This window comes from Agelaius phoeniceus, chromosome 2, assembly GCF_051311805.1.
Source record: "Agelaius phoeniceus isolate bAgePho1 chromosome 2, bAgePho1.hap1, whole genome shotgun sequence".
Lineage (NCBI taxonomy): Eukaryota > Metazoa > Chordata > Aves > Passeriformes > Icteridae > Agelaius > Agelaius phoeniceus.
The window spans coordinates 86022911-86047291 of record NC_135266.1 but is presented as its reverse complement, the minus strand read 5'-3'; the positions used below and the strand labels follow the sequence as shown (position 1 = coordinate 86047291).

General features: G+C 39.1%; 1 protein-coding gene across 1 annotated transcript in view; it reads right to left on the bottom strand.

Annotated features, from left to right (window-relative positions):
• The window catches only part of TENM4 (teneurin transmembrane protein 4), a 1543936-nt gene that overhangs the window by 752503 nt on the left and 767052 nt on the right, over positions 1-24381 (bottom strand). The window contains exon 6 of the mRNA XM_077174070.1: positions 11228-11302. The gene's annotated coding sequence lies outside the window, so the exon portion shown is untranslated. The remainder of the gene's footprint in view (positions 1-11227; positions 11303-24381) is intronic.

Here is a 24381-nt window from a genome sequence, read left to right as displayed (position 1 = left end):
CTGTAGTACTCCATGATAAACTCAATTATAATTAGAATTCCTAGCAGGCTGTTAACTAATGCAGACATATTAACACGAATTTTTAGCTGAGTTTATTTTGTTCTAATAAAATCTAAAGAAGCATAGCTGAAGGGTAAGAAATAGTAGCATCTGCTCTACTACCCGCTCTGCATTCTGCTGTGCCATTTAGGCACTGCCAGTGTGTATGTTTTTGAAACACTGAAATGAAGACCTAGATTGATCCACTATTACTACTTGAAAATAGTCTGTGTATAAGTCTCTGCTTCCAAATGCTGTGATACAGGATTTCTGGAGGGTTGCAACCCCAAAAGTAGCAGCCTAAATTAGACACTTAGCTCAACACAAGTGATGGCACTTGATCTTTATGGCAGTCTCTCAGAAAACAGATTCTACTGCATGCATCCCTACACATAGCTGTGTGTTTCTCTTTGATGTCCAGTCTCATTAAAAGCAGACTCTTTCAGTTTTTTAGTTTTTCAAAATATTTTTGCACATTCTAACACTGCAAGGCTGGTATCTGTTTCATGACTTGGAATCATGCTAAAACAAGATTGGCACAAATGTTAAATGGAAAGTGATTTGCTTTGTAGTACTGATGTTTCTTAAGTGATACAGACTTATTTAAAGGACAAATTTCAAGGTAAAGAAGAGTCTGGGCCTTTACATATGATTTGGGGGAGTAAATATTGCATGAAAAAATAGTTCTTGGAATCTTTGCAAATAGTTTGCTGCATGCTTTCACCCTTCCCTTCATATCTGCTTGCAGGCTGGTGCAGTCAGAGTCCTGTCAATGGCATTTCTAAGATATGATGGGTTAATTCTCATCTCTCTGGGCATCACCGGTGCTTGACAAGGTGTGAGATGTGAGGGCACATCGGCGGTGTGGAGCATGCTGAGAACCTTGCACAGCGTAATTCAGACAGCTCAAGGAATATCTCCCCCAGGATGTCTCACAGAAATGAAGTTATAATCTGAGAAGTTGTTCCACTAGATTTGCTTTCCTTTAGGAGTCGTGAAAAAATATAATTTAGTTGTCTTCAGGCAACAGGACAAATCTCTTCAGACTTCACACACCAGACAGGCAGAAAAAACCAGCAGATCTATCCTGTTTACTAAGTATAGCTTGATTTAAGTGACCAAGGTAACATTAGAAGGAATGTAGTAACTTTTGGGAAGACACGTGTTAAGAATTAATTTAATAATTTGTGAAGTATTAAAAAGAAATATTTTACCTTTTGTTTTCTTTTTGGATGGAAATTATATGTAATCTATGGTGTATCTCTGCAAACGCAGTCCTCCTTCCTCAAATATTTACTCTGGGGATCTCAGTATATGAGCACCTGTTATTGCAATGTAATTTGCCTACAATAGTGGGAAGGGAAGGGAAGGGAAGGGAAGGGAAGGGAAGGGAAGGGAAGGGAAGGGAAGGGAAGGGAAGGGAAGGGAAGGGAAGGGAAGGGAAGGGAAGGGAAGGGAAGGGAAGGGAAGGGAAGGGAAGGGAAGGGAAGGGAAGGGAAGGGAAGGATGAGCCACTGCAACAATTATCAAGTTACAGCCAGGGATTGCAGCTCTGAAGCAAAGTTGGGAATCCTGTTAGTTGTGCCCCTTACAGATGGCACAGGGACATAAAGCACATACATGAGTGTGGGTTAGTAAAGGAATCGTTTGTTGGAGCAGGGTCAGGATGAAATTTCTCAAGCTTCCTTTGTCAGTGTGTTCTGAATGCCTGACCAAGAAAAGCATCCTAAGCCATCATCAATAGAAGTAAATAAGAACCTAGCAGGAATATGATCCATATTGTAATGCAACTAACTGGTGTCTAGAGAGTAAGAAAGTGTTTAAGTAAGAAAATAAATGGGAATGTTATTGACGACTCCTTTTCCTCCAGAGATATGATCTTTCATAAACACCTTTTGGTTTTCAGCACCTTGCTCATTTTTCCAGCAGGGGTATGGGTCACCTTATAGTAAAGCTGAGTCTAGTGCCAATAGGTTTGCTTTTTAATTGCCTTTCACAGGGGCTTTAGTATGAGTGCAGAGATCCCAGGAGACACCCAAGAGCACAGAATGAAGAGCATGGAGGTAGGACTGTCTGCCCACAGACCACATTAAGAGACTAAATATCCCATATGAGAAAAACAAGAAAGATTGCACTGCACTTACAGTTTTTTAATATCATTACACTGCTACTCAATGCAAGAAAAGAATTCCACAGCTCTTAACTCTTAAGTGAGTTCTTCTCGAGGAACTCACTTAAGTTCCCTTCACTTTTCCACTTTTCCTCCTGTGCTGCTTTCTCACCATGCCGACCACACACTTTCAGTTGTACAGCCTTTCATAGCATCTGATAACTGCATAAAACAAGAAATTACTACTTTTCAATTGTTTATCTCTAAATATTAGTGCAGAAAATTGTTATAGTTGTCTTGTTTTTTAGTTAAGTGGGAAATTTGAACTCAGTTTTTGTGTGGCTACACAAAGCGGCAAGTAATATATAAATGTAATAAAATATTTTGCATTTCTCAAGAAAAAGTTTATGTAGTGTAGACTATTTAGAGATTATGCTGTATTTTATAAGCAACTTTACTGTTTATATTATTTTTTTATCTACTCTATGTGCTTACACAATTACTATAATTCCTTGGAGCCTCAAAACCCTTTGAAATGGAGATGTTAGTAAGATTAGAAAAGAAAACAACAGTGCTTAGCTATATATACTTAGCTAATAAAAGAGGGTCAGAAGCCCAAGAGCCTTTTGACATTGTCATGTCAGTTGCAGTTCTATGCATCTACGCCTGTAAGGATCTAGAAGAGCAAGTGGAGGCTGGTTTGGCACAGTATATGAACAGTTAATTATATATGTCTAAATTTGAAGGAACTTTCAGAAACTACTGTCCTAGTTTACATTGGTTATAACCATCAATGACAAAGACAAGAGACGTTTAAAAAATATCCACCAAAGTTCTCTCTGTTGCTCTGATTTCCTAACAAGTTTAGAAAAATTGAGTTCTTTTGGCTTTTTATTTTATTTTTTTTTAAGATTGTTGCATAAAATGTAGGTAAATCAGGGTTTTGACTTTCTAGACTGCTGGACTACCTTGTAATACAATATTCACTATTGTTTGAATGTATTTATTTTTCTTTGTCTGAGGCAATTTTAACCAGTCTCTAAATTTCAGCAATTCAAAGAGCATAACTTTTCCCTGAATGCTAATTAGCTTGATAACTCTGTTTATTTACAGATTATTAAGCAACCTGTTAAATTAATATGTAGCATCATCGCACACCTTTCAGGTTTCTTGCAGCTGCTTGCTTGGTAGGTTGTTTAACAGAGGAGCTGTGGCTGACGGAATGATGGTCTCACAGGATTTGCAATTTACTGAAGGAGCAGGTTTTTTTTGCACAAGTTGTATTTGTGGCTCATTGGATTGTCTCAGAAGTCAGATGTTAATTGTATCAATAAACATAGCAGCAGTGCCTTCCACTGTTCCCATGATAGCCACTTTTGCTTCAGCTGGGGTTCTTAAAATGTTCTTTGACTGTATTTTTCCACAGCTAACTTGTACCACACAGCTAGCATTTCTCTCTGCGTCATCAACAAAGAAAATTGGAGCTGCTGGTGAAATATCTACAGGCCCCACTCTGCTACAGGCATATCAGGAGTTTCAGAAGAAAATCAATAAATTATTCCCACAGACCACCAATCAGTAATAAAATGAGATTTTCATCAGTAATAGTAGAACATTTTTGCATTAACGCACACCCCACCATTATTGCAAATTCAATTAGCTCTGATATTCCTTGTTAAAATATTTTAAAACCTGTAAAAGTGTATTCCAAGTTCTGCAGCCTCAGTTTTATGATTGGAAGGAAAAGCAAAGGGATACAAGCAGTTCTGCGTGTATGTAAGATTTTTATAAGAAGTTCCTCTCAAAATGAACTCTGAAATTCTTTATGTTCACATTATGCTCTTTAGCACACCATTACAATTTCAACCACTTCTAAGATCTTCCATTATTAGTTGCATTGAATCAAGCACCTATCTCAGAAGAGCTGAACTTTTTATCTTAGATTTTAGGGAAAGCACTCTAATACTCTAATAAGTGGAATCTGAAAGAAAATACTGTTGGTTATTGCTGAGAACATTATAAATATTTTAAAATGTCATTTTTCAGTTTCTTATTACATAGTGATTAACACAAAATTGAAATAAATTCTATGCAGTACACCTCATCATTTCCTAGCTGGATAGATGACACTGACTTAAAATACCTGCACAGCAATAAAGTTTATAAACCATTATGCAGCAAAAAAATATAATCATTAATAATGGAGTGCTGAATAGGAGCTAAATTTTTTTCAGTCCCCAACAGAATTTAATAAAACAGATGAGTTGAGAGTATCTATCTCCTGAAAATCCTAATTTAGTAGTTCTCTCTTTTTTTCTTTTTTTGAGAGAATGGTTATGGTTGGAAATGACCACTGGGGAGAGTTTTTTTCTTTTTTTTTTTTTCCTACTTGAAAACAGGCATTGATATTTAGCACAACCTGGTAAATGTCAGTAAGAAGGGCTTTTATTTATTTATTTTTTAAATCTATGTTTAATTAACCAGAGTAGAGAAGGCAGTGTTACCATTGTGGAGCTCAGAATATTTGCCCATGTCTGAATCTGCTCTGAAGTACATGGTTATACAAAGCCTTGGCTGCCCTGATCCAGTGCTGGCCCTGGTCCTCTCTGAGCTTGGAGGTGGCTTCCACAGTCCCTTCCAACTGTCCCTTCTATGACCCTCTGATAGTTTTAAAGGAGTGAGATTAACCCCCATTAAAAATCTTGGGTTTTCTGTGACTGATTTCCAATTGATTGATCCTTTTATTTATTTTATAATCCCCCTTTTTCTCACTGCTGATATTGTCCATCAGGTATCACCAGAGAACCCTGTGTCAGTCCTCCAGCATGCAAACTCAATAGCTTTTCAATGTGACTTTTCCCATGGCAGAAAAAAAAGGAATTAATCTGTTAAAAATACAGTCATTTGAAACACAGGCTATTTTGAGTTCACTAATTTTTTTCTTAATGTAACAAAAGTCAGGGTAGAAGTCATGGCTTAATTCTTTCTAGATTACAGTCCAATCAGGACTTGTTAAAATTGCTCCCATGTGGAACAATAATCCATAAACAAAGAAAGAGAGGAGTTGAGCCTGCATTTCGAGGACAACCCCCCACTACTTTGAAGACCAAAACTCTGTTTTTCTTGCCATGGTAGGAAAGCTTGAAACATACATAAGTGATGCACAACTTGGAGGAAGTCTGCTCAAATGGCATTATGAACAAATTGTATGTTGAATGACAATAGAACGGTGGAGATTTCCCCACCCCACTCTCCCTTTTTCCATAAGGAAGGCTAGAAATATATGGTATAATAAAATATGGTAAAATATATGGTATAATAAAAGAAGAAGTATGTTCAAATGGTGTTATGAATATACTGTGCTAACAGAGGAGCTACTTTCCATGCCTACATGAAAATAAACTGGCTGCCTTCACTAAAATGGATGGGGCTTATTGTTATTCTGTCTTAATTCAGAGATTTCCCTTCTGGTAGAATTCAGATATATATATATATATATGAAATCAAAACATAAAATAAGTAAAAGTTCCTCCCCCCCCCCAAAAAAAAACCACTTAGGTAAAGAACATAAAAAATGCCTTTGATTTTCTCTCTGTTATTTTTAAAACCTGTTCCTTGCAGACAGTTTTAAAACTGACTATTTAGTGCAGCTCTGGACACCTGATGATTTTTAATGCAACAGAAATTTTTTCTGTTCTTTTCAAAAAGAGAAACCATCTCCATGTGGGATTGAAGACAAATACCAATCAACATGACAGGCAGAAACAAAGACATGCTCTACTGTATGTTCTAATTCTCTCTTCATCCAAAATGGTAGATATTCAAAAATGACAGAAATTTATACTGGTTTTTAATTATGAACATAGGTCTCAGGTTATCCCAGAAGTGCACACTTCAGTGACTGGTGCATTCAGTGGACAGACTAAAGATTAAATAATGAATTTTAATTTGCTTAGAATAAATGCAGTAAATTCCGTTTTATGTTATGCTGTAAGTACACTGATTGCAATAAGCAGTGTATATTGCTCTGTAATTCCTATTTTTCCCTTCAGCTGTTTCTGTGATATTAGTAATTTCTCTGTATTCACATTCTAGCACCCTCTCCAGGTATCAGCATACAACATTAGATCAGAAATATAAAATAATCCATCTATAAACTCTGTGCATTCTGTAAAAACTCACAAAGGCTGAGAAACCAGATATTACATAGTATTTAGGCATAGCATAATAGAGACTTGCAATAATCTGTGGTTCTCTGGGCTTTATATAAGTCCGACCTGGCTAGTTCGAACCCTTAGCCCACACGGACCTGCACGGACTGAAGATAAAAGACGAGGAGAACTCTTCCACCACGTGGGACGATTATCCTGTCTATTGGGTTGTGATGGGACACTGCTGGCCACAGCGACCACCCAGGTGGCAAAAGAGGCTGAACCTTTACCTTTACCCCTGCAGTGGGGTTTTATCCCCAGGGATGGGGGCGGGGAAAGAGGACCATGGCCAATGGGATGCCATTGGAGAGGGGCGAGGGGAGGGGATCCATGGGGCAGACCAGCAGGGGTGTAGAAAGGAGTGCATGGGGAGAAACCATGGGATGAAGAAGGGGGAATAATCTACATGACATACCACACTCAGTACAAAATTCCCATCACCCAGTGCAAAACAACCAACTAAATGAACTATTTAGTGCAACACAACAGAGACTAACACTGTAATTCTGCTCCTAATGAACACCATGGACTTCTGTCAATGGCTTCTGTAAGAATAGGACTTTGCATAAGAAAAACATGATTGTACAGTCACCCACTATAATCTGCATAAACATCAGAGAAATCAATCTAGTAACATTACTGAATCACTTCTCATTATACTAGAGTACAACCTTTAAATCCAATTTGAGCATGAAACTGTTAGAATTATAAAATCAAATCTGTGTTAAATATACCTAATTTTTCTCTACTTTGAATTTGTCTACTTTTAACTTCCAAGCACTTGATCCACCTGTAATGCTTTTCTGCTGTGAGAAACCTTCCACAGTTTTACAGCACAGTTACTATCTTTTAATATTCTTTAGGATGTATTTGCTACAGGGAGCAAAATCTTCAATTTGGTTTGGTCTAAATCAGCTGTTTTTTCTGTCTTTAGGATGATTTCTATTTGCATTATATCTCCTTTCAACAGCTGAGCAAGACAAAGGGGTTTTAAAGACAATGAGTATCCTCATGGTCTCCCACACTCAACAAATATATTTATGATGGAGACACACTTAGGGAAAATTAACAAGAAACACTGGTTTCCCCTGTTAATTAAACTCTTAGTGGATTTCTGTAAGTAAGCTTGCCCTGTCTTCTCTCACAGGCCAGAGAGACCTTCCCAGGCTCAGGAAATCCAGAAAAATAGCACTACATGTAGCCACAGGCGTCTGCTGCAACACCTTCCCTAATGTGAGATATGTGCAGTGGGTAAAGCTCCATTTGAGCCAGTAACCCTAGAGAGCCTTTCCCAGCAGTGAGAAAAGCAGCCCCTGCTCAAGTGCAGTTTATCTCTCCAAAAACAGACATCTGAACTCAGCCAGACAAGTCAAGGCCTGAAAGGACCTCCAGCGACTAGAAATGGGAGCCAGGGCAATAATCTCAGATGGAGGCATACTTAGAGGGGCTACATGCAGTTATGTTTAATTAATTCCACCTTCCCTGTAATACTTTTGAAGAGAAACATTGGTTTAGGAAAAATATGCCAAGATTCAAAACTCATTTCTTGTGTGGGGAACAGGGGGGTTTAATCAAGAGTCCCTGCTTCCTAAGGATACAAATAAAATTCCTGGTTTCCAAACAGATCTTGTTGGAAAAAAAAGGCCATTTCAGTGTTTGGATATAATGACATAAAGGGTCAAGATGCTAGCATGACTGGATGTTCTAAAAAATGCTTTTTTACTGGTAAAATTGTATGGAAATTTCAGATTTATTAAAACTGTGATCAAATTTCTAATAAATATTCTTTATTTTATACTCCTTTAGCATTGACAATAGTTAGATTCAGTTAGTGGGGTATGAATATGAATTAAATATTTGGGTATTTAGGATTCTGAAAATATTCTCTATTTTCATGCAGAAAATATGTCTTCAAAGGAACTAATTTATTGCTAGATACAAACATCTCATATAAAAATCTTACATAATTTAGAATTTGTGTTTCTTCCGTTTTCAGGTCTAAAAATATTTCATTTTCATTTTAAGAGTGATTTGTCAGAGTTAATTATGCAACTAGGTATTTTTTCCAAGATAAAACAATGAACCCGCAAAAGAAAACAATTTTTCTCATAAGGTTGATAGAGAATCTGAGTTAAGTATATTTATTGTTACTGTAAGCATTATTTTAAAGCAGTAGTGATTTCATCTAATTGACAAATTAGTTTGGAAATTAGGTAAAAAAAGAAGTGAAATACCACTTGGAATGGGAGAAATTTTTTAATTACAACTCTTTCCTTATAAAGGGAAAGATGCAAATCCAAACCACAGAAAAAATATTCTGCTGCAGTAACCTACACAAACTGAATAGCAGATGCAGAACTGAACTAATAAATAATTTATTGAAAACCTTCAACTCCAAACTAGCAACTAGTTAGTGTGTGTTGGAGTAAAAAGGTTTTGTCATTTTACTTAAATGTTGATTTTGATGAGTTTAAATGATAGAGAAATATTGCTGATGAAATGTATTACATTTCTTCAAAACATTTGAACTGATATCATGACAGGTCCTGTTTCATGAATTCAAATTACAAAAGCTGCAATAACAATAAAAATATGCACATTATTTTACAAACTGCTTTACGTATCATTATGAAAACATCATTATTAATATGGAACTTTATCTGAGTACCTGTGTTTCCCCTCAGTTCATCAGAGGACTCCCGTGTTCTATGTTATTTGGACATTTTAAGAATGACTGGGATAATTACATTAGTGCTGAAAAAAAATCTCTTAGTGACAGAACAGGGGTGGGAGTGGTTAATGAAAAATTTTAAAGTTTGGTTTCAGTGAAACAGTATCTATTTCAATATGGCCAAGGACAATGTATATAGGAAAAGAATGCAAACTACAATAATGATATGGGTTTGCTAACTTGGGAAATAGTGATGCTGAAAAGTACTTAGGGCCATGGTGGATAATCAACTAATAATGAGATCCCAGGTGACACTGCAGTAAAAAGAAATAATGGATAGAAATATGGGATGGTGTGTGGGAGTTGTGAGATTATAATACATCTGCATTTGACAATAATGAAACCATTCATGGAATAATTTGTCCATTTCTGCTATTAGTGCACTGAGAGATGCTAAAAAACTGCAGAGAATTCAGAGTAGAGCAGGGGAGTAACTAAAACCTGGAAGGTGATTTGGCATCCTAGCAGACAGAAGGTACTCCATCTTTCCAAGGAGAAAACTACAGGGTCAGTTGATGGTCCCTAAGTGTCTGTGTGGACCACAGAAATTCAACAGCAGTCGTTTCAGTGTAGAATATTATGGCAAAACAACACCAATATAGGAAAGACAAGATGAATGGCATGTAGGGATGGAACAATTGGTAATTTTTAAGGAAACTTCCTGGTCTGACCATTAACAGACTGTGGCAGTGGCGCTGCCAGCTCCAGGGACTGGCACTGCTGGGACCGAAGCCCCTTCACAGCAGCAGCTCCAGTGACCCGACTGGTCGCTGCTAGACTCCCCCCACACCCCCCACTCACACCCACACCCACACTGGATTCCTGACTGGCTCAGCCCTGGATTTCCCATGGCAGGGTCTCTGATGTCTTGTTCCATAAAGCCATTTATTCACAGTGAAGAGCTGGTGGCTCCAAGGAGGGACCCAAGAACAAAGGAGCCCCTGTGCTTTTTCCCCTCCCACACCAAGCACGGGAACTCTGGAGTTGTGGTCACCAGGATGGACCACAGGTGTCTTTGTTATGTGAAGGGGCAGCTGTTCAAAGCCTCTGGGCTCAGCCTCCCACCCCTGGAGCTCGAACATGCAGCTCCAACTGCAGCTGTTTACCCAGATACCTGCACTGAGTGTGTTCCTCAACAGTAATGTCTTTAAACTGGCAGAGGGAAAGTTTAACTTCAATATTAGAAAGAAATTCTTTACTTTGAGGGTGATGATGCACTGGCACAGGTTGCCCAGAGAAGATATGGATGCTTGACCCCTGGAAGTGTTCAAGGCCAGGCTGGATGGGGCTTTGAGCAAACTGGTCTAGTAGGTGAAATCTCTGCTGATGTCAGTGCAGTGGAACGAGGTGATTTTTAAGGACCCTTACAACCCAAACCATTCTATGATTCCATTATTTGAATTCAGCAAGAAAAGAAAAAAAAGATAATTAAATGGAAATTATTAGTCTGTGGAATCACTTTCAAAATTTTGTGGTGAAGTTTCTCTTATTAGAAACTATAAAGCTGGAACAGGATGTTTGTTTCACAAGACACCACACACTTTTCTTCAACTCTGACTATTGCACTTTGGGTAGGAATTGATGCATGGTACTCTCATGGTTTGAACTTGTAATAAAATTGGAGTCTTCCCTAAGGCCCACCAAAATCTATGAATGGTGTTTATTGATGTGGAGAAATAGCTGGCACTTCCAGATGTGATTTGGAATATTGCCTCTCATTGTGAACAAAAAAATTATTTGAACTTTTATTAAAGACTCCAGCTTATGTACACTTAAGATATTATGACTACCTGGAGGCTGAGGTCTCAGCCAGAGGCAGTAGATCACAGGCATGACTTCATCTTACAGATGCTGCACACATGGAAGCACATGTCAAACTGAGAGCAGGGTAGGTCTGCATGATAATGGCACTCAGCATGAAGGGTGCAAAATTTGATCACCTCTGGTCCTGATGTCCTGTGTCCACACTGGGAGGAAATCTGCCTAAGCCAAGAACTTTTAAAAGAAGAACATTAAAGGGCCAAGAGCCATTTGGTTTAGCCAATTGATAGTTTGTGGTGGAGACCTCAACAATGATGAAGGAAGACACTGAAACTGTTCCCTTTACATGGAACATTCTCATCTGGTTCCCCTTACCAGAAACAGACTCCAACATCTTCTGCCCTTGCCACCTGGGGTGCAGCTCCTGGTCCCTTTGTAGGAGTCCACAGTCTGCAATAAAGGAAATTACAGCAAAAAGAGCTTTGGGGGAGAACACTGCTACCTTAAGCCTCAGTTCATCAGAAAGACCAGTCTCATTTCACAAGTTATTATTCTCCTTCTTATTTGTTACACCAGTGGTTTGTTCCAATGCCTTTCCCCAGGAGGCTGAGCCTGAATTGTATTCCAGAGGCAATTCAGAAACTAGAAGGCAAGCTGGGCCTCATTTTTGAAAATTAACATTTAACTTTAATTGTTCCTTCCCACACTACTTTGAAAATTATTCCTCTGTGCAAACTGAACAAGAAAGGAAAAGGTCACATTCAAATGTAGATTTTAAAAAACCCTGAACTTTAGCTCTAGTTTACCACCTTGTCTTCATCTTAAATATAGCAATAAAACCAAAACAAGCCTTGTCTGCATGCCTGCTTTACATTAGAGCCTTACAAGAAAAGTTATATGTTGTCTGCCTCTTTGCTTAAAAGAAAAATAACCAATTTGCTCTTGTGTGGTTCAGGGGAAAATAGCCTTGAGAAAATGTTATTGATGTAGTGTATTTATGTAGGGTTGCATGACAAATTATGCCATCAGCAAATAAGGTCAGAGTAGCAGAGTGAATTACTGGCAAAAATAGGTTCCTTGCAAAGGACAAAGGTTCTTTTAAATGCATATAAACCTTGAAGCCATATGAGAAGAAATAATACAGATTCAGTGTGGAATGTAGTATTTTAAAGCTCCCCAAAACTCCATATGATTTTTTTGTGGATGACTATTACTTTTTCAGGAAGGATGAAGAGGCCTGCATGGCAGACTATCTGTATGTGATTACTGGGAGGCAATTTCCTTGAAGTGTGGTGTAGCTGCTTCAGTTAGACTTCGGACCCTGCCTTCAGAGTGGAAAACATTGCATTTAGGGATGAGTTCCTACTGCTTCTCATAGAGTCCTAATGTAGTTTTCTACAGCGGGGGAAGAAGGAACACATCAACAGATGCCAAACAACCTGCTTAATCACAAGTATGCACAAGAGCATACTGCAGAGAAGAGCACACTATTTAATTTTTAACAAAGAATTCTGCTCTACAGTTCTGAGTATCTCATGTAATTCCTTATCTGTCTGAAAGCTGTTTAACACAGGTGCTGCTAAATTATTCCTAGTGCACTTCAAGCCTTTCGGTGAATCATAAAAGTGAGTTTTGAAGGTTTATTTCTGGACAAGTTCTGGGTTATTGTAGCATAGTTGTTTAAGAAAAGAATCACAATCAGATTAATTTGATAAATAATCTTTAAATAAAGCAGCCTATTAAGCATGCACACAATGCTTTGCAGTTGCAATTGGCAATAGCATTTTTAAAAGAGCAAAGTCATTGCTTATCAGATGCACCAGGGTCCTCAAGCTACATATTTCACACTAGTCATTCATGACAATGCAAACTTTGGAGAAGAGGAAAGATCTTCCCCTTTTTAGGCATGTCCTTACTTTTGGGATAGAGCAACACACAGGATGAGTTCACAGGCACAGCCAAAGGCAGGACTGTATTTGCTGCTCTGATGCAACCTCAAGACCATCTGGCCATGGTGACCACCAGCTTGACAGAACTGATACTGGAGAGGGTGAATTTGCGTGGCCCAGAGATGAGCCTGTGAAAGAGCTGACCCTGTCCTTGCAGGTGGTGAAGGTCCCCAAGACAATCTCCATCCTAATCCCATACCTGACTGGCACAAACAACATGGTTGCATGTGTACAATTGTACACATCGGGGCTTGAATCCTGACATGCAATGATCTCTTCTGTTCTCAGCACGTTTCTCGTCCCAGGCAACAACTAGACATTGCTGACAGGATCATAGAATATCCTGAGTTGGAAGGGCCCCACCAGGATCACTAAGTCTGACTCCTGGCCCTGCACAGAACAGACCTAAGATGGTCAAGTACAGTCCACAATCTGTTCCTAATAGGCACTTTGGGTATCAAGAACTTATTTTCAGGGCTTAGGAGTCTTGCTAGGACATCACTGGGCTGCATCTGGGACTGGCTGTGGTTGTTGGGATGGGCTCTGGATGTTCAGACACTGCTCTGCTCTGAGGGGATGCCTCTGTCTTCTCCCACCCCAGGAGCCACCAAGCCCTGTGCCCTCAACTCCTCCTGTGGGTGACAGTGGGCAGTTAGGAGACAAGCATTTAACAACTGTTCTTTCCAAATCAGAACTTTCTCCTTTCAAATCTTTAAATATCATTGCTGTACTAGTCTATCATGATAGTGAATCATACAGTATGGTCACTGATGTAAAACTGACAGTTAAAACTGCTTTTTTATGCTTTACACTGCTCATTTTTAGCTTTCCAAAACTTTGTAACATCACCTCTTATTTCCTGGGCATCTAACATTGTCACTGTGCTTTTGCTTTCCCAAATGTTACTTGCTGCATAAGACTAAAGAACATATCTTTTCTTTGATTGTGGCTTAAGAACAAAACCCTGTGAAAGAGGTTTATGCAACAAGACAGTAGAAGGGGACTTTAAGCAGTGTGATTGAGAAGAAATTATCTTCTTTACACAGGAGGCAGGTGCTTAGATATATACAGTTCATAATTATAGGCTAAGAAATAGGTCTAAAGAGTTCTGTGGTGGATCAGCTGTTAAAGTAATAGCCCGTGAGGCTGGGTTCCTCGACTGCAATCCTGATTTATCATCAACTTCTAATTTAGTGGTAAGTAAGATCTTTCTGAGTGGAAATCCAACATCTTTTAAAGGTGCTTTTTTCTGATGTAACTCAATTTATTCTAATGGAGTCACTTTCACTTTACATCAATGAAATCGAAATTGGGATATCATTACAGTCTCAGTTAACTCATCTACCAGGTAGATTCAGTTTATCGATCAGAGCTAGGGTACAGTTTAAAGCTGGAATTTTTATTTTGTTCTTTAAAACCACAGCTTTTTGTAATTAGAAAAATCAGTAGGAAACATGACAACTGTTCTTATTTAAAGACTGTGACTCAAAAAAGAATGTGTTGGACTCTTGCACTGAAAAACTGCATGATTTTTATAGAATCGTAGAATCATTGAGGTTGGAAAAAACCTCTAAATTCATGGAGTCCAGCCACTTACTTCTAAAGGCAGGCAAGGAAATGTGACAGGAAATCACACCTTTACAAGTTGTGATTTTTTTAAACATTCAATTCCTTGATAATAATTTTTTGTTTGTTTATTTCAGCTCACATTTCAAGATGTGAAAAAATACTGAAATACCAAATTTTCCTCAAGGCAGTGTTTAAAATATTATTCGCATGACAAGCTGAACATATGTCAGCAGTGCCCTGGCAGCCAGGAGGGCCAACCATGTCCAGGGGTGCATCAGGCACAGCATCACAGCTGGGAAAGGGAGGGGATTGTCCTGCTCTGCTCTGCACTGGGCAGCCTCAACTCAAGGACTGGGGGCAGTTTTGGGGACCACAGTAAAAGAAAGACATTAGGCCATTAGGGTCCATTGCAAGGAGGGCCACCAGGATGGTGAAGGCTCTGGAGGGGAAGCCGTATGAGGAGTGCCTGAGGGCACTTGGTCTGTTCAGCCTGGAGGAGAGGAGACTGAGGGGAGACCTCACTGTGGTCTGCAACTGCCCTGGAAGCAAAGGGGCAGGCACTGATCTCTTCTCTGTGGTGGTCAGTGTCAGGACCCAAAGGAATGGCCTGAAACTGTGTCAGCAGAGGTTGGATATTAGGAAAAGGTTCTTCACCCAGAGGGTAGTTGGACATTGGAACAGTCTCTCCAGGGAAGTGGTCGCAGCACCAAATCTGTCTGAGTTCAAGAAGTGTTTGGGCAATGCTCTCAGGCACATGGTGAGACTCTTGGGAATGGTCCTGAGAAGGGCCAGGCACTGGACTTGATGATCCCTTGGACTGGACTTGGGTCCCATCCAACATTCCAACTCAGGATATTCTATAATTCAGTGATTCTATGACCTCTAGTTCTCATTTACTTTACAGGGGTGCTTGATGGCTCAAGTTAAGTCTAAAAAAAAAAAAAAATAAAAGTTTGGGTAAGAAGAACTTAAGAAGAGTTAAACCTGTATTCTACTACAATTTCCACTAAATATCTGTTACCCACATTCACCCTTCTAGCTTTCTTTTTTATCCCATGTGACACATTTCTAGCATGTTTTTATTCCCTTTAGGCTTCATGCTTTCTTGTGATGGGCCATCTGGCTTCCCTGGAGGAAAAGGCAGTCATAGAATCATAGAATGGTTTGTGTTGGAAGGGACCTTAAAGATCATTTAGTCCCAACGTCCCTGCCGTGGGCAGCGGCACCTCTCACTACACCAGGATGTTTAGAGACCCATCCAACCTGGCCTTGAACATTTCCAGGGATGGGGCAGCCACAGCTTCTCTTGAAAACCTGTGCCAGTGTCTCACCACCCTCAAAGCAAAGGATTTATTTCTAATGCCCAATCTAAACTTTCCCTCTGTCACTTTATAGCCATTCCTCTTTATCCTGTCACTACATGCCCTTGCAAACTATTCCTTTTCAGTTGTCTTGTAAGTCCCATTCAGTTACCAGAGTGGGAAACCCTAGAGCAGCATGCTCCATTTGGCTTATTTGTAGAATCTAAATAAAAATCTGCATTTTTCTATCTAGAAGGCTTTTTTTTTGGTTTTTCTTCTTTCAATTTCTGTGGGCAGGGTGCAAGTTTTAACATCTTGAGCCCAGCTTCAGTAAAAATTGGAAGCAGTTCTGTTTTCTCTCTTAATGGTACAGAAGAAAGGACCAGCTTACATCTCTTGATGTGAAAAGGGGTATCTCATTTGCATTCTTAGTTATAGGAAATTGTCACTATGGTACATAAAAGGACCATTTAATATATTTACTCTACAGAGAAGCACATAAGTACTTTATCCCTGTGATATGTATGACAAAGCAGAACCAGACAGACTGTACGCTAGATATTAAGAATATTGAATGACTAATTTTCAGAAAGCCAAGATCAGGTGTCTGCTAAAATTAGCCTTGTTTGGATTTATTATTATCGTTATCATTATTATGATGATAGTGACTGGACACCTGCTCAAGCAGCAGGTTAAATTGTATTAGTCAGTGTCTAAATATACACAGAATAAAAAATCAGTTTCTGACTACAGTACTTATTGTCTCAGGATGAAATGAGAAACCAAAATGGGATGTGGACAGAGAGGTAGCTACAGAGGGGTGAGATCCAGAGCTACACAAGGTTTCCAATACGATATCCTCAAGAGGCATCACAGATATTTTATGAGCTAACTGTGCAATCAATCTGAGACTGCTTCTATATTGAATAGATTTATATCTTTATAGGTGGTTGTATATACACATACAAATACTCATTACACAGTTTCACAGAGGTTTGCAATAAAATCTTTCTGTTCCTGCAGAGGGCCAGGTGAAAAGCACCAAGGTGCCTTTTTGAAGGTATTGCTCATAAGTGCTAAGGATGGACTTCTGTAGCTGGTAACTAAGACACTGTGTCTTAGTAGGTGGTAAGTCATGAAGATCCTTGAATCTGAAGATTGATGGTTTTGTTTAATGCGATGCAAGAGCAAATAAAGGAGTGTCAGAACTGAGATTATCAGGGAAAAAAAAAAAAAGGGAAGGCTAAGGGAAGCAACATCCTTAACAAAACCAGAAGTTACCACATTTTACTTTGCAAGACCAAAAAATCAACTAATAAGTCAAATAATTGAGCTGTTGCATGACCACAATAGGCTCAATTCAACTGATGTGAATGGAGGATGCTGAAAAAGGCCTAAGAGGTTGTTGTCGACTAAGCATGAATCAGTATCTGCATGAGAATACAACAAAACTGTTCCATAAGGACAGCAAGATAAAAGAAACAAGTATCTTCCTTTACTTACTCCCAGTGAGGCCACACTTGAAATAATGGTGCAGTTTTAGACCTCGCTAATTTAAGGGAAAAAACCGGAGGGAATGTGGCAGAGAGCTGCCAAGATTATAACTAGCCAAGGCAAGTGACGTATGAGGTGAGTTTGAGAGAACTGAGCTTGTTTAGTCTGACAAAAGAGACATTCCATAGCAGTCTTCAACTTTGTGAAAAACCAGAGTTATCCAGGGTGGATATGGAATCCCAGTTCTTGTAGTTTTTCTATATTTGTCTAAAGTCATGGTTAACTTGATCTGGTGTTGGTAGCGGTCCCAGTCTGGGTGGAAAGTTCAACCAATGACCTCTAAAGGTCTTCAAACAGCATTTTTAGGAAGACAGAGCAGTAGCCATTCTGCTGCCAGTGGTTCACCTTTTTGAGGAACCAGAGAAAGCAGTCTGACCCAGACAACTGCATGTAAGAACAATTCTGATTAAGTGATGAAAATTATGCAAACCACAGGACTGGTGTTTATTAAAGTATTCCTGAGCATTGCTTTGTCGCATAGCACTGATATGTTGAAAGGGTCCTTTAGTGCTGTGCCACAAAGTCCCACAATTGCCTGTCAGATATGGGTCAAGGCAATGGAGAAAGTGAATGAGCTTTCAGGGACAACAGTACCCACTAAATTCCTAAGAGTTCCTGTCCAGTTTTACTAGGATCACCATCTATGAATAAAATATGAAAAGAAGACTGTATGTATTCCTGCACAAAAATTTAAAATACTGGAGAATAGCAAAGTAGCAGTGCATGGAACTGCATTGAATCAAAGTGGAAGTTTGGGGGATTGAGTCATTATAAGAATAGGCAATGAAGTTGATTCTTTATGTTTTGAGTTTTAAAGCATGATTGGGACATACTAAGGAGACACTGTTAGTGATATATTTACAAGGGAAAATGGACAAGAGGGGCATGTAGGAGGACAATTTTTAGGTTTTGATGATTCCTTTAGGGCTCATGTTTGTGCAGAATTATTAAGGACATATCTAATAAAACATACAGCATCAGTCAGACATGCAGGACAACTCAAGATCTAGCTTCTAGCTTAGAAGCTCGTCCCACTCACTGACAAACAGTACATGAAGAAAATGAAAAAATGAAGCATGGAACTTGAAAATGAAACCTCAAAAATGTGAGAATCCTCTGACACAAAGCTGAGGTTTGGCTTCCTGCATTACCCAAGAAGCATGATGGCCTCTCAGAGATGTCTTTCCCCAGAGGCACAGGTTTCAATTTGCACCAGGCTCCCAGAAACTATTCAGTGAATTATCACAAAGTTATTAAATCCTCCAGGGCTCAACCAGGTCCCAGTTTAACTCCCACTGAGCATTGGCAGAAAGAAAGTGATAATTAAAAGAGAATGTGGTAAAAGAATGGACATCTATTTGAGATGTTGCCTGGTGTTAGGAAAAGAGGTGTGTTAATGTTCAAAAAACATATGAAACAATGCCAATTATAATGATGGTTTTCACCAGAAGGTACTCTTAAAGGGCATCTCTCATCCAGAATTGAATCAAATTATTTACTTCTAATGCCAATTGGCAATGTTAATTAGCACAGTCCTTAAAAATCTGTTCCTTGAAGAAGCCCTTTAGATGATGTAACATGCCAATGTGATTCTAAGCCCTTACTTTTTCATGCTGCAGATTTTTAAAACAACTACCCTCTGTTCAGTACTGGCATTGCCAGGAAGAGCTGGAGCGCCAGGAAGAGCTGGAACACCAGCTCCTGTAAGGGCCATCTTGCTGTCATGGTTAATCAAGAGCTGTTAAGAGGAGCAGCCTTTTGAAATGATAATAACAACAACAAGGGTAATAACTATGGTGGTGGTGATGAGACATGTACTAAACTACAGAAAAAAAAATTCAAACAATGAAATCTGCCAAGTTACAATGAGGAATACTGCATAACAGTCAGCTACTCTCAGGCTACAAATATTCAGATACTAAAAGTATATGGGTACATACAGAAGCAACTGCAAAGATAGGCTATGGTAGGTTTAGTTGCTGAAATCTTTTACTTCCCTAAATGCAGACACAGGTGCAAAAATGAGTGACACAGATAGAGAACATATTTTATAAGAAGGGATTAAACCAGTTCATTCATTTAACAAGATGAAAGTATTTATGGGATATGATTGCAACATATACAAAAATATGCTTTCCCCTTCTCCCTTTTTATCTCTATAATTATGTAGGGAAGATACACATAAACTGGTCATCAACATCACTGGAGTGGATACTAGTCAGATATTTATTAGTTCAGGGGCAGGGTGTCATAATAGCTCTCCAATAAAAAGACTATGGAAAGGAACAGAGACTAGCAAGGAACTGTGATCTCTAGGACTGAACATACTGCAAAGTACAAGGCAGTCTTAGGATGGAACCTGACCACTGTAATTGGAAATCCATTTCCATATTCTGCCAAAATATTTTTAAAACCTGAGATCTCCAAGCCATTAATTTTCTGTCTTGAAATGATCTAGTGGATTTAGAGCAGGGAGAAGATGTAGTTTTAGGCATAACACCAGAGACCAGCAAATTGATTTTGGGGACCTGCAGAAACTGGGCAGCTTTAGCTCTTTAGTATTTTCTTCTGTGCCATGGTCCATGCCTTGGCTGTTGGATGGCCTTGCTGGTCTTCTTTCCAAACCAGTGCTACTTCAAAGTGTCTTCATAAGTCTTCACAAGCTCTTGTGGCAGTGAAGGGTCTGGAGCACAAGTCTGATGAGTAGCTGAGGGAGCTGGGGATGTTTAGCCTGGATAAAAGGAGACTCAGGGCAGACCTTATTGCTCTATTGGAAGTTGTAGCCAGGGGGGTGGTCAGTCTCTTCTCACGAATAACAAGTGACAGAACAAGAGGAAATGGCCTCAAGTAGTGTCAGGGACAGTTTAGATTAGATATTAAGAAAATTTTCTACAGCAAAAGGATTGCCTGACATTGGAAGAGACTGCCCAGGGAAGTCGTTGAGTGACTGTCACTGGAGGTATTAAAAAGATTTTCAGATGTGACACCTGGGGACATAGTTTAGTAGTGAGCTTGGAAATGTTGGGTTAACAGTCAGATTCAGTGCTCTTAGAGGTCTTTTCTAGTCTAAATTTTTTCCAAGTGTCAATTCTTATTATTACTGAAGTTTCTTAGTGCTTTACCTTTGCTCCCTTTTACTTCTGCCATCTTTTTCTCATTTTTAAAATGATATCCAGAACCTCACACTTTCAGGACTTGTTTTTCAGATGAACTTCCTATAGCAATGCTTAGAGCCTGGAAGCTCTTCAGATCTCACCAGCTGAGATTTCTCTTGGCATTATAACATCCCTTGCTGGCACACAGTCAATGAACCCTGCGAATATACCATCAATCCTGACTGGCCCTGGAGAAAGGAGAGTGCCGGGACTTGGCCAGAATACTACTGCATTTGGCTTATTCCCAACTGGAGTTGTTTAAAACAGTCCCCAGGATGCTTTAACACATGCCAAAGACAGCTCAAAAATCAGTGAGCTGACTCCCTGAGCCACCCCATATCCTGCATCTTCTGAGCCCAATGGTCTCTGGACACATCAGGCAACAGGGGCTAGCATCTCTTCTGATCCCCTGCCACTGCCAGACTTCAGCATAATCAAAGCTCCCCAGCACACCTATCGCTCTGTCAAGTAGCTGAGGATTACTGCACACAGGAAGAGACGAGTTCTACAGAATGTTGAGAGACTGAGGTGAAAGTTTCAGATAAGTAAACAACTGTTTACACATTATCATGCTTTAGAACACTGTGAAACAAAGTTAAATCGTGAAGTCCACACACTTCAGCACATGTGTTTATGAGGCACAATCTCCTCTTTCTGCATGTGCATTAATTAGCACACACTACTAGGCCAGTAGTCTCTCTTGCCATAAAGCAGATGTGTAAGCAGTTGCAGAAATGTAGTCCATTACAGTCTGTAAATTCTTTTTTTTTTTCAAATATGAGTTACTTTGAAATCAGTGGACAAATTCAGTATGCAAATTGCTACTTGTTGCTCTGGCTTTGTGGACATAAAAAAGGTGCAAAATAAGTATAAAAACTGTTGTTACTGTCTGTGTTTCCACTCCCTGTGCCCTCTGGATGTAAACAATGACATAAGGCAATAAATTGTCTTGGCTGAGACTTGGCAACAGAATATATTCAAAAGTCTTTCATTCTCCTCCACTAAACTCATCTGATTTATTCCTTAAATCAGCTGAAATCAATATGAAAAGGCTAACTTTTAAATGGAATAAGTTCTTTGTTCAGACACTGAGCCATCACCATGACAGTGTCCATTTTCCATGCTCAGTTGAATCAGTACATGCCTGCCTCCCAGCTCCACCGACTTAGCACGGGCAGGGAACGTGCACTTAGCTTTGTTGGGAATGTTTATTCTGAACATCATGGCAGGGGGCTTTTTTGGGCCAAAGGACACAGGAGGGCTTGTTTGTCCTGAAATTCAACCTGTCACTCTGAACTCAGGGATTAACCTTATTTTGCTAGTGGGTTTTGGCAGCTGTAGCTGGTAATTCTGTAACTTTTAACTTTTGTGGTTTTGATGTGGGTTTTGTTGCTGTAGTTGTTTGATTGTTTTTTAGTTATTTGGGGGTTTTCTTCCCTTTTTAAAACATTTTATTTTAAATAATGCCACATCAATATCTGTCTTGTTGCTGTACTCAGGCCTTATCTTACAAAAAAATCTATTTAAAGATAGCACCATGGTGTGCTAAGTAATACTGCTGGACATGTTGAAAGCTGCTGGGATATGTGCTTTGTGCTCTGATATGTGCTGCTGGGGTATGTGCTCTGTGCTGTGCAGATCCAGGGACCATAAACCCTTCAAGAAAGAGACATTGTCTTCTTCTATTCAGTTTTGCAGACTCTGTAAACACCTATCATGTTAGGTATAAAAATTTGTTTTGGGTAAATGATGGCTTTCAGGCAAATACAGAGAATTTTGGGCAAATTCAATGCCTTCAGACAACATCTTAGATTAATGTAGTCTAGTGGAATGTATCCCTGGGCATGGCAGAAAGGAAATACATGATCTTTAAGATTCCTTCCAATGCAAACTCATTCTGTGATTCTATGAATCTATGAAATGCCGTATTCAAATATCCAGCAATATATCCAAATCTGTTTCTACCAGCCTGATTACTACTAAAATACCAATTCCCTCAAATAAGTAATTCATTGAAACTGCAGTGATCTTTTTAAAAACATTTTTAAGGCTTATCAAAATCTCTTCAATTGCATATCTGTGCCTTTATCTGTGCCTTTATTATGGTTATGTCTCTTTTTATTAACCTTCCTTTATTTTCCTTATTACACTCTCTCACCTGTAAGAAACACTTGAAATTTGACCAGTTTACTTCTGAATCCTGGGGTACACCATTTGTGCTGCACACACTTTCAACACAAATACACACTGAATGCTCTTACACAATAGGACTTTCCGGAGGGACAAATAAGGTAAGGAACAAAAGTTTAAAGCCTGTTAGTCAAACACATGGGCATTTGTTTGTTAATGGCCTAAGCCCTAATACAGTGTTGGCACAGCATAGTGCATCTACATACCACAATATCCACAAAAGGATTAAAAATAAGTTTACAACAAATTGTCACCTTAAATGCAAGAGTGTCAACATTTGGGGATAAGTGTATTACTTTAGATCCAATTACTGAATAAAATAATGAAAAGAAATGTTGACAGAAGACTCTTCCTTTTGTTTACAATGAGTGAGCAGCACCAAATAAACTTCTAAGCCAAAGCATCAACTGTCTGCTGAGACTTGACAAGCCTCTCAGTGATCCAATCCTCTGGTCCCAAAAAGTTAATAGCAAGCAGCAGAGGTCTTGTCAGGTGCCATGTACTTGCTGTGACAAACAACTTAGATTGTGAAAGACACAACTAATGATTGGAGATTAGTCTGAAATACATCTTGAACTGGCTGTACTTCCACATATATGGGAGAACTCATTGTGACCTTTCAGCAATCAAATGGGCATTACAAAAAGATTTAGAATGATTTTTGCATGAGAAGACAGTTATAAGTACAAAGATGAAAGGTTTTGAACTACAGGAAGGGAGAATTAGGCTAGATGTTAGGATGTAGTTTTTATTCAGAGGGTAAGGAACAGGTTGCCCAGAGAAGCTGTGGATGCCACATCCCTGGGAGTGCTCAAGGCCAGGTTGGATGTGGATTTGAGCAGCCTGGTCTAGTGGATGGCATTTCTGCCCATGGCAGTGGGGTTAAATCTAGATGACTTCTAAGATCCCTTTCAACCCAAATCATTCTATGATTCTCTGAAAATATTACTCCCTTTCTTAACTGTCCTGAAATTCCTCATGTTGTTATCTGGGGAGAGAAGCCAATAGTCAGCACAAGCCTGGCTGTATGCAGACCTTATCAAGCACAGTCAAGACAAAGGCAGCATCTACAGCATGAACAAGAGGAATAATTATGAAATCATACATAAATACATCTCTTTTGCCACAAAGAAATTTCTGCTCTAGGTCAGACCAGTGACTCATTATAACCAGAATGCAGTCTCCGGAAATCTCAGACACATGCTGCTTTGTCAAAAATATCAGAAGTCTCTGACTGTAAAACTCCCTTTATTCTAACAGCTAATGCTTAAATTACACCCTAAAGCACAAGTTTTGTATCCAAAAAGAAGGGAGGTGTGCACACAGATCACTCTTGTTCCAGTACACATTTAGATGGTGGGGAAGGCATGTGCCCACCCAGGGAGTCCAGCTTTATCCCCCTTTTCAAAGCTGTTTATGTGGCAATGTATTTCACAGGCTGCATATCCTTGTACCACATTTTCTTTGCCTACTTTTAATTTCTGAGTTTTCTTCCTTCTTCCATTTTTATGTGCTAAGATACTTTGCAACATGCTTTACCTTCCCCGTGCCATTCCTTATTTTATGCTTGCAGCATATATTGTAGATCTCTGAAAACATATCCTACCAAGCCTCGCTCTTTCATGAGCCTTATAGTTTTCATATCCAAGTCAAAAAGTTAAAATTTGCTTAGACCGTGCATTTAAATCACACACCAGGTGAGATGGGTGAAAGCTTCCATGTGGCACAGGAAAGAATATGAAATAATCTCTTTAAAATAATTAAACATCTCCATTCAGTGTGACTGTGCTTCTTTTCAGAAAGAAAATGGC